This window comes from Helianthus annuus, chromosome 9 (genome assembly GCF_002127325.2).
Source record: "Helianthus annuus cultivar XRQ/B chromosome 9, HanXRQr2.0-SUNRISE, whole genome shotgun sequence".
In the NCBI taxonomy this organism is placed as follows: domain Eukaryota; kingdom Viridiplantae; phylum Streptophyta; class Magnoliopsida; order Asterales; family Asteraceae; genus Helianthus; species Helianthus annuus.
In genome coordinates this window covers 72,532,304-72,542,856 of record NC_035441.2, presented here as the reverse complement: position 1 = coordinate 72,542,856, position 10,553 = coordinate 72,532,304, and positions in this window count along the sequence as shown.

Sequence of the window (10,553 nt, the reverse complement as noted above, 5' to 3'; positions counted from 1 at the left end):
AAAGGTAAGTCTATTCAAGATATTCCTGTCGTTCGGGATTATTCAGAGGTTTTCCCTGAAGAGTTACCTGGTCTACCCCCAGCACGCCAAGTCGAGTTCCGTATTGATCTCGTACCTGGTGCAAATCCCATTGCCAGAGCTCCATATCGTCTTGCACCGTCTGAGATGCAAGAGTTGTCTAAGCAGCTACAGGAACTCTCTGACAAAGGTTTTATCCGTCCTAGCTTTTCACCTTGGGGTGCTCCCGTTCTCTTTGTCAAGAAGAAGGATGGATCTTTTAGGATGTGTATCGATTATCGTGAGCTTAACAAGCTTACCATCAAGAATCGATATCCCCTACCTCGCATTGATGATCTCTTTGATCAATTGCAAGGCGCTTCTTATTTTTCAAAGATTGATATGCGATCTGGATATCATCAACTCCGTGTGCATGAAGAAGATATTCCCAAGACAGCGTTCCGCACTCGCTATGGGCATTATGAGTTCACAGTCATGCCATTCAGTTTTACTAATGCTCCTGCGGTTTTCATGGACTTGATGAATAGGGTCTGCAAACCTTATTTGGATAAGTTCATCATCATTTTCATTGATGACATTTTGATATATTCTAAGACGCGAGCTGATCATGAGCAACATCTTCGTCTTACTTTGGAACTCCTAAAGAAAGAGCAACTTTTCGCCAAATTCTCCAAGTGTGAATTTTGGCTTAAAGAGGTTCAATTCTTAGGACATATTGTCAACGAACAAGGTATTCATGTAGATCCCTCCAAGATCAGTGCGATTAAGGATTGGGATACGCCTACTACTCCTACTGAAGTTCGTTCTTTTCTTGGTCTTGCGGGTTATTACCGCCGCTTCATAGAAAATTTCTCGAAGATTGCAGTTCCTCTAACTGCTCTAACTCAGAAGAACAAACCCTTTGATTGGGGATTCAAACAAGAGGAAGTGTTTCTGACTCTAATACAAAAACTTTGCGACGCGCCTGTCCTAACTTTGCCTGAGGGCAATGATGATTTCGTCGTTTATTGCGATGCATCTAAATTAGGCCTTGGCTGCGTCCTGATGCAAAGAAACAAAGTCATAGCATACGCATCAAGGCAGTTGAAGATACATGAGAAGAACTACACCACTCATGATCTTGAGTTGGGCGCAGTTGTCTTCGCTCTTAAGATTTGGAGACACTATTTGTACGGTACAAAATGTGTGGTTTTCACGGACCACAAAAGTCTTCAACATATCTTCAATCAGAAAGAACTCAACATGAGGCAACGACGCTGGGTGGAGCTTCTAAACGACTATGACTGCGAAATTCACTACCATCCTGGTAAGGCGAACGTAGTAGCCGATGCTTTGAGTCGCAAGGAACGTACTAAGCTTCATTGTGTTCGTATCCAATCTGTTATCCTAGCTCAATCCGATATCCAAGCCCGTATTTCTCAAGCTCAGCAAGCTTGTGTTTCACAAGGTTTGATGGATAAGGAGTTTCCTTATCACATAACACCTGCTCTGGAACTGAAGGACAATGGATCGTATTACTTCATGGACCGTTTGTGGGTCCCGAGCCAAGATAATCTCCGTACCCTGCTTATGGATGAAGCCCATAAGTCCCGTTATTCTATTCATCCTGGCTCAGATAAGATGTATAAGGATCTTCGTATTCAGTATTGGTGGCCTGGTATGAAGAAAGACATTGCCTTATACGTATCAAAATGCCTTACTTGTCTTAAGGTTAAGGCTGAACACCAGCGTCCTTCTGGATTATTGGAGCAACCAGAGATCCCAGTTTGGAAATGGGAAAAAATTACTATGGATCTCATTACTAAACTCCCGCGCACAAAGAAAGTTCACGATGCCATCTGGGTAGTTGTTGATCGTCTTACTAAATCAGCGCATTTCTTGCCAATCCGTGAGGATTTTTCGGCTGACAAACTTGCTCAAATCTACGTGGATGAAATTGTAGCTAGACATGGTGTTCCTTTGAACATCATTTCTGACAGAGATGCTCGTTTCACTTCTCATTTTTTGAGAACCATGCAATCTGCTATGGGGTCCCAACTTAATCTGAGCACAGCTTATCATCCACAAACGGATGGCCAATCTGAAAGAACAATCCAGACACTGGAGGATATGCTTAGAGCTTGTGTGATCGATTTTGGTGGTAGTTGGGATTCACATCTTCCGTTGATTGAATTCTCCTACAACAACAGTTATCACTCCAGCATCAACATGGCTCCTTTCGAGGCTCTCTATGGTGGAAAATGTCGTTCACCAGTCTGCTGGAATGAGATTGGCGAGGCTCAGCTTACTGGACCTGCCCTCATTTTAGAGACAACAGATAAGGTTAAGAAAGTTCGTGATAACCTTCAGACAGCTAGAAGCCGTCAAAAGAGTTATGCGGACCTAAAATGCAAGCCCTTGGATTTCCAAGTCGGTGATCGTGTATTACTTAAGGTCTCACCTTGGAAAGGTGTGATCAGATTTGGAAATAAAGGAAAACTTGCACCTAGATACGTTGGACCATTCAAGATCGTCGAAAGAATCAGTAAGGTAGCCTACAGACTTGAGTTACCACCTGAACATGGAAATGTTCATCTAACCTTTCACGTGTCCAATCTCAAGAGGTGTTTAGCTGATGAGAACCTCCACATACCGCTTGACGAAATTCGTGTTGACAAAACATTGAAATTTGTTGAGAAACCCGTGGAAATCATGGAACGTGAAGTCAAGTGGCTTAAACGCAAGCGCATTCCTTTGGTCAAAGTTCGCTGGGAATCTAAACGTGGACCCGAGTTTACTTGGGAACGCGAAGATCAAATGAAGGCAAAATATCCGCATCTTTTTCCACGAGTTTCCTCTAAATAAATTTCGGGACGAAATTTCCACAAGTAGGGGAGACTGTAACATTTGTGCTCAAAATCATTATGAACAGTTCAATTATCAATAAAACAATGTTATTTGATCCCAATGTTTGTTTGGTTGTGTTTTACATTTTTCATGATTTGACTTTTGTTCGATTTTAAACTCTACATCGCTTTCTAGAGAATTATACGCAAACTGGTGCGTAAACGTACTCAGTTTAATGCGACAAATACTGCAGAACATCAACATATACTCAACATACCCTAAATAACCTTTACATAACTTAGAAATAAGTTTTGAAGGCCTTGGTATGGCAAAAACAAGTTAATTCGCTTACAGGGACTAAACTTGACAAACTGCGAAAGTATGCCAATTTGAACTGTAACAAACATTCCGGAACATGTCCATAAGTTAAACATACCATAAATAACCTTTACGTAGCTTAGAAATAGGCTTTGAGGGGTTTGGTATGCTAAAACAAACTTTTGGATCATTCAGGGGCTAAAAGTGTCAAAAAGTACACAAGTTTGCACTTTCGCGCATAACTTACGCTCTGAATACATCCGGACATCCAAAAATTTATGTAAGCATCCTTATATTATGCCTTAGTGTTTGGCATGAGAAAAATCCATTCGTCGCGCAATTTGGATCGTTTTTCGCGCTTATGCGCATTCCGTCGTAATTAAGCGAACATCGTGTTCGTACGACCAAACGAACCAACATCCGACATATTTTGAGCATGTTTCATGTCCACAATGTTTAGGCATCATTTTAGGGCCTTAAAGTTGGCTTTATGGGCCTTAGAAGTGTTGGAAATGGCTTAAATACGCAACAGGGACTAAAACTGTAATTTCTGAAAGTTTGTGCTGATCAGACAAGGCTAGGCGGCCCGCCTGAGTTCTGTGTGTATCCTGACACGGGCTGCGTCAGACATGCAGACCAGGTTCAATGTTTTGATCCACTTGCAATGGCCTTTCGATTACCCAAAGGGCAACGACACGTGTCAAATCCCTATGGTGGGGGCAAAATAAGCCACCACAACTTTCCAACAAGTGTACGCACGAGATTCGATTACGTTTTTCAAGAAACGATCCTAACGGTTCGGGAAATACTATAAATACCCCCCCCCCCCTTTGGTTAAAAACCCACAAAATCTGATCTAAAGCTCTAAGTTGAGGCCTTTGCTTCATACCTGAGCTCCTGGATCGAGATTAGCTTTCGGGGACCCTTCGTAAGTGTTCTTTCGCTCTTTTATTCGCTTTTCAGGTCCGAAAGTGTAGGATCGTTCTTCGACCTGTTTGAGTCGTTCAGAGAAGTTTGTATCCGAATTAAGAGGCGGAAACTAATAATTCGGTGCTATTGAAGCTGTATTCACTTTAATCTTGCTGTTATATTGAACTTGAACTCTATTACAAGGTTTTACAGCACTTCGGCAGCACTTCGTGGCTCAACCGGAAGATTACACCATTAACTATGTGTGTGGATCGCTCCTATATTTATAGATTAGCTTGGGTCGCTTATATGGACTGCCATATAAGCGATCCTAGACCCATGCCTTATAAGCGATCCAGGACATGAACACATAGGCGATCCAGACACTAAATTGATACAAAAGCAGTCCTAGACTAGTACATATAAGCGATCCCTATACAAAACACTAATTCTAGGATTCCGTGCCATTTCCTATCTGATCAACCTTCAAGACTTGATAGAAGACGTAGTCAACAGACGTAGGTGCACTAATAGAAAGTCAAAGTTTTCTTTGACTTTCTGCGTTGACCAGCCTATTGTCAACACGAAGTTCGTTGGAACTTCATAACGTGAGCGTGATCACGATGGTTATAGTCCATAGTGACTATACCTACTGATTACCACGTTATCTAGGCTCAGTGACGAGTCGTAGTTTCAGCCAAAATGCGCATTCTTGCGTATTTTGTAACCAAACTACTCGTGAGCATCAAAACCGTTTGTTTTGATGCCAAACCTGTTTTCTAAACTTAGTTAAGCATGTTCTAACATGCTTAGCTCGTCACTTTTAGTTTAGTGCTTATATAAGGTCGTAAGGTAAGCGATCTAAACAATCGCTTACACTTTCGAACCCGACCCATTTGGTCGATCATTAGGATCCGACCAAACACTTTAGGTGACCATAGTTGTAACCTTCCGAGGTTGTACCTTATGGTCACGATGTTAGGCGTTCCAAAAGTCGTTTTACGCGAACGACGCGTTAAGGTAGCATAAGCTACCAAAACGGGTCGTAATGGGTCGTAAGCAGTTAGGTTAGGTTTCATTTTAGTATAAAGGCTTTATTAAACCATATTACACGAGTGTCCGTACTCGTTTGGTTTACGAACCCGCATACAATCCAATCCTTCCGATTTTGGTCCGGTATATTAATATAGCTACCTATTAGGTGCCGTTTGATATCTGTGATCTCTAGCATTAATTGGTTGCTATACAAGAACTACAAAGCAATCTTAGGTGAGTACATTGAACCCCTCTTTTACTATTTTCCAAACTGTTTTGGGGTGAAACACTTGTGCCTACTTGTTACCTTCATGCTTTCCATGTTTTCACATCATATACCTGCTGTGTTCGTTAGTACGTTATAGTACATGATTTCATTACATTTCATGCTATGTATGCCCATTGTGTGCGTACTTAGTACATTGTTTTACATTACATTTTATGCTATGTATGCCCATTGTGTGCGTACTTAGTACTTTGTTTTACATTACATTTCATGCTATTTATGCCCATTGTGTGCATACTTAGTACAATTGCTTACATCACATGCCTTCATTTTGGTATGACATTTGGTTTGTTTAACATGGAACAATACATTCATTAACATTAGCTACGCCGTTCGTTAGTAGGTAGTGGTACCATAGGAATTGACAACTCCCGTTCCGGACATCCTAGGTTGGTTTGGATGAAAGGAATGACCGAATTCGATAAACATAACTTAGATAAACTTTTAAGTTGTTTAAGGGTTTATCGCCACAGTCTCAAGGCTTGGATGTATGCATTTTCACAATACCGCATAAATGTTTGTATCAGTATAGCATGCATTTGTTCCACAAAACATAACTTTGATTTATACCATGTTTTACTTCAATACCTTGTTTTTGTGCATTTTACATATGGTGTAGTTGATATATTTCACTTACCATACATGATATATTTTGGGTACACATTACATGATCTACATTACACACAAACATTTTGACATTGATATACACATTTGGTGGTTTACATTGAACATAGATATTTCGATATGGTTTACACAATAACACTTGACAATTGATTTATACCTGAACAATTTACATGATGGTTGGTTTGGGTAAATGGTTTGAGTAACGTGGCGTATGTAATATGATACAAACATGGTGGATACGCCGCTGGTACTTCATATATATAAATGTTTGTATAATATTACTTATCGTAGCATTATTTAAATCGTTTCAGTATAGACATGTTACCTTTTTCACAAATAACATATTCTTCACAAGACATTGTTTTACAAACAAACTTATCTTATACAAACTCATTATTACTCTCATTTAACCTTACGTTTTACTTATACTAATCATATGATCTTATCGTTTCTCATATGATTTACAAGACTAAACAATTTACAAGGTTCATGACTGACTGTTATTAAACGTTTTCTTTAAACTCAAGTCATGAATCCCTTTTTCACAAAACCTATGTATCTCACAGGCATTTTTATGCTGACGTACCTATTTTCACATGTGTTTTCAGGAGCTGTTGCTTAGGATGATGATTGTGATACTAGGGCGGACCTGTGTCTTAGAGACATAAAACGAAGATAGACTAGTTTAATTATGTCATGAACTCTTTATTTCCTGTTTAAAGACAATGTAATACGCTTGTTTGATAAATAAAATGTAACTTTAATTTCCATGGTTATGAAACAATTAATTCTGTCCCAACACTCCCCGGCGTTTCCGCCGCGGTTGCATGTTATACGCGGTCGGGGTGTGACAACAGGGCTCCGTCCAAAAATAGCCCAGAAATGTAGGTAACTTGCTGGTCTGGAGCGCACTTGCTCATTCGAAGAACAGACTCAGTCTTTTCGGTACATCTGACAAATGCAACAGCACCTCCGGTGCCGTCGAAGTTTACAGGCTTGCAGTCAAGGAACTGCTTGTACGTGTATCCATGAGGTGGGTTGTTATTGCCATTGTTATTCGAGTTGCTTCCACTAGTTCCTCCTTGTGAGGCTGCATACTGCGCGATGGCGGCATCGATGACCTGTTGGAGTTCTGCCTCGTTGGCAGGCATACGCGTCTGGCATCTTGGAGGCATCTTCTAAAAGATGTTCCACGTAGGTCAGGTCATAGTAAGTAAAGGCATACGTATGTAACAACAATATCATACACATAACATCTCATGTTATAAATAAATCCACCACATAACATCTCATGTTATAGAACATAAACAATCAATCAAACATCACATATGATGAGAATACTACGATTGCGTTGTCATAAATCAAGACCACAATGTAAGGTTTACAAGTTCACAACTGTATCGTACATCATCAATGACTAAGGGCCACATCGCCCTAGTCCAAACTATCTAATCAGTGTCAACAACATCAATATACAAAACATCAAAAGTCATAATCAAAATGTAGTCTCCCAAAAGCTATGCAATCTGCGCAATCGCGATCCTCTCATCAACAGTCTACCTGCGTCGTACAAAAAGGCCTAAGCTGATGGCGGTGGAGGAGGGGGAAAATGAGAAAAGAGTAAACGTCGCATATGAAGCCAATCCTCCTCCATAACGCGATGAGAGCGCAACAAGTAAGCTATCTGCTGCTCAGGAGTCCAAAAACGAGCGGCAGAATCGGGTGATAACGGACGAGGAGGGTGTGATACTGCAGGTGGAGTCTGGCACTGGCTCGGGAGTCGCTGAGCTCTCTCCAGCTCCTGTACGCGACGGGTCAGCGCCTCCTGCTGTATCATTAAAGATCTGAGAATATCCTCTGTAGAATAACCCACGTGATATGTTTGATACAGATCAGATGGTGGCATAATGGGGGGCGCAGTCTAGAGGAACAGCTCACTAGATGGAGCGAAGGATGGTACAGCAGATGGTGTAACAGGGGGAACAAAAGTATGATGAGGAACCTGTGGTACAAACTGATCTCCTCCTGACATGAAAGGTGTATGGCCAAAAGGCTGACGAGATGAGCCCTCTCCAGGACGTGGTGGAGGTATGTCCTGAAGAAATCTGACAGGAAGATCTGCACGATGCGCATCTATGATGTGTGTGGGAAGCAAGGGAACATCGATGGGAGCTGAAACAGGGGCTGAAACGGGTGCCACAGGGGGTGTAACAGGTACCACGAAAGGTGGAAAATCATCATCATCTATCCACCCGTTGTGGGTGTGAGCTTATCGTGGATCAATATGGGTCGCAAAAGGTGCACGGTCGAACATCACCGGCACTGGATCAGGAAGAGGTGCAACAACAGGATCAGTAGGAATGTCAGCAACATGAGGAGCATCAACATGAGTATCGACAGCATGACCATCCACCAATGGTGGAAGAACAACAGGTAGGTCCGTAATGGGTGGTGCGAGAATGGGTGCATCATCAACAGGTATATCATCAACCAAAGGAGCAACAGCAGGTGCATCAGCATGAATAGGGTCATGCCCAAATGCGGGGTCAGGAGCAACAACTGGCTCAGGGGCCACAGCAGGCTCCGGATCATCAAACTCCATCTCAAAATCCGCTGGATCAGCAAATAGGGGATCGACAGGGGCTACAGGATCCTCCAAGGGCTGGTCTAAATGGATGAACTCAATATCATGGTCTGGATCAAAACCAGGTGGAAAAACAGGATCCGAATCATCATCAGCATCATGATCGAACTCAAAGCTAGGGGCAGGTGCAGCGGATGACGCCATGTCCGGGTCTGTGTCGTGCGAACGGTGCTGCATTCCCTGCGTGTGCGAAGGTGCGGATGCCACAGACTCAAAGGAGTCTGGAACAGGTGAATGAATGGGAGCCTCCTCTGCAGGAGCGTCAGCAAGAAGTGGGATATCAGCAGCAGCAATATGGGCCTCGCCCTCAAGTGGATCCTCCTCAAATAGATCGACATCGTTGTCAGAGACTACGTCGAGGGGTATATCAACAACAGGGTAAGCGACAAGGGGCACAGGAGCAGGGATCACCGCGAGTGGCAAATCCCCAACAAGATGGCCATCAGCAGGCTCTGCTACGACCTCAGGCAGCACAAAGGGCTGGAAGTCGTCATCGTCCGTGCTAGTAGTATCTGAAGTATACACCTCGTGCTCTGATGAAACTATGTCGTCTGATACTATAACCATGGGATCTGTAGTGTCCGACTCTCTAGTACCAGATGAAGGCATGACGTCTGTAGCACAAGTACACATATGCACAAACAATCAATCATATAATCATATAAGCATGTTAGTCATTAATAAGCAATCAAGTAATTCTCCTAGTCCCACTAGTCTAACCTCCCAGCCTCTCAGACTGAACCTCCTAGTCCCACTAGATTAACCTCCCAGCCTCCCAGACTGAACCTCCTAGTCCCACTAGATTAATCTCCCAGCCTCTCAGACTGAACCTCCTAGTCCCACTAGATTAACCTCCCAGCCTCCCAGACTGAACCTCCTAGTCCCACTAGATTAACCTCCCAGCCTCCCAGACTGAACCTCCTAGTCCCACTAGATTAACCTCCCAGCCTCCCAGACTGACTCCCTGGCCTCTCAGACCAGAACCTTCCCAATCTCTCAGATTGGCCCCTCAGTCTATATGACTGAATCATAAATTTGGAAAAATGTGCTCATACCTTTTTGTTTATAAAAATATTTTGTACTCTGGATCTGGACGTAGTGTATGCAATGTAAAAAGGTTTTTGTGAGAGCCCTAGTGATCATAGTCTAGACTCGAGAAGGAATCCTAGTTCGCTATGATCAAAGCTCTGATACCAAGCTGTCACACCCTGGCTTTGCGGAAGCGTGGGTTTATTTGGTGTGACTTCTTAATACCATAGCTTAATCACAACCAAGCTATATGAAAGTAAAACCATGATGATCATCCATAGATTCATTTTTTAAAATAAAAGTACCACAACATTGTTTAAAACGTCGACACATGCAACGATAATACAACACAACTAAATAAAACCTTGTTCGAAAGACACAACCACAAACATGAAATAAACACAGCTTAAGACTTGTGACTCGTCCAGGTAAAAGCCACAACCCCTAAACTTGGATGACATCACCCTTCTTATGCAGCTTGAAAACAAAGCATACCTCGCCAGATCCCTAATTCCATGAAATACATATAAGTTTGAAAAATCAACAAAAATGTTGAGCGAGTTCATGTAAAGTGAGTATGTAAAACCTTTGTAAGTGTGAAAATCCCTGGTATGTAGCAAATAAGGAAATAAGAGATCACCAATGGTTTGCAAGGCCATTGATATGTGTGAAGTGCAGTAGGAAGACTCAAACCTAGCAGATTTTTGCATCGGGCTCAAAGTCACCCCGAGGTCCGTTCTGTTGGGCTGGGGCTGGGCTCGCTACACCCAGATAGATCTACCGCTACTGACCCTCGGTCCTACAATGAGGATTAGTGGCCTCCAGTTCCCGCCTACTCACTCACATGATCTAAGTAGTAACCCT